The sequence below is a fragment of the Schistocerca nitens genome, chromosome 4 (assembly GCF_023898315.1).
Source record: "Schistocerca nitens isolate TAMUIC-IGC-003100 chromosome 4, iqSchNite1.1, whole genome shotgun sequence".
Taxonomy (NCBI): Eukaryota; Metazoa; Arthropoda; class Insecta; order Orthoptera; family Acrididae; genus Schistocerca; species Schistocerca nitens.
The window spans coordinates 760741871-760742884 of record NC_064617.1 but is presented as its reverse complement, the minus strand read 5'-3'; the positions used below and the strand labels follow the sequence as shown (position 1 = coordinate 760742884).

At 41.4% G+C, this 1014-nt stretch overlaps 1 pseudogene; it reads right to left on the bottom strand.

Moving 5' to 3' along the window:
* Window positions 1-310: 310 nt before the first annotated feature.
* Window positions 311-427, bottom strand: LOC126254204 (5S ribosomal RNA; annotated as a pseudogene).
* Window positions 428-1014: the final 587 nt, after the last annotated feature.

The window sequence follows — 1014 nt, the reverse complement described above, 5'->3', positions numbered from 1 at the left end:
AATCCACTTGTCCTAAGTTTAAATACACTTCAGTTGTAAAGTACTTCCAACATCCCAGTTACCATCCCACTCGTTCTGTTCTCAAAGTAGCCACCAACACTAGTATAAAAATCACTCCGTCTTCAGGCCACGAATGGCCTACCGGGACCAGCCGACCGCCGTGTCAACCTCAGAGGAGGATGTGTATAGGAGGGGCGTGGGGTCAGCACACCGCTCTCCCGGTCGTTATAATGGTATTCTTGACCGAAGCGCTACTATTCGGTCGAGTATCTCCTCAATTGGCATCACGAGGCTGAGTCCACCCGAAAAATGGCAACAGCGCATGGCGACTGGGTGGTCACCCATCCAAGTGCCAGCCACGCCCAGCAGTGCTTAACTTTGGTGATCTCACGGGAACCGGTGTATCCACTGCGGCAAGGCCGTTGCCTCACCACTAGGATAGATTAACAATGACTGCATATTAGTGGAAAGGCTAAATACTTCGGTTTGCCGACTCTCAAAGCCGAGCTTACACTTCCTTAAAATTCTGATGTAAGGCTGCTGGACACTATGTGAGATATTATTCTGTCATTTTCCTCCCACAATTTTAAATCAGAGTATCTCACACTTCGTGGTGCAATTAAACCCAAACAATAATTTTGATGAAGTGTACATGCATCCCCTCTTGTACAACAGACATCTGCAATGCAGATATAACTGGACACTGCATGTTCTAACAGTCTGCATTAAAGTTCAATAAGCAATTAATTGAAAAATACATAAAGATAAGTTTGATGAAGAAAGAAACGCAGATGAGTAGTTGAAAAAGTAGACTTGTTTGAAATGTGCTTTTTCCTCAAAGCAGATTTTATAGATTATAATATTTTAATATGTATGTCACAAAATTAGGAACATTTCACAAATCCTCGTACTTCGTAATTAAGACAATACGTTTTAATACAAAGTAAGGTACTAAACTCTGTGTAGTATACAGAAAATTGTTTAAGATTATACAAAACATATGTGCAAGATATG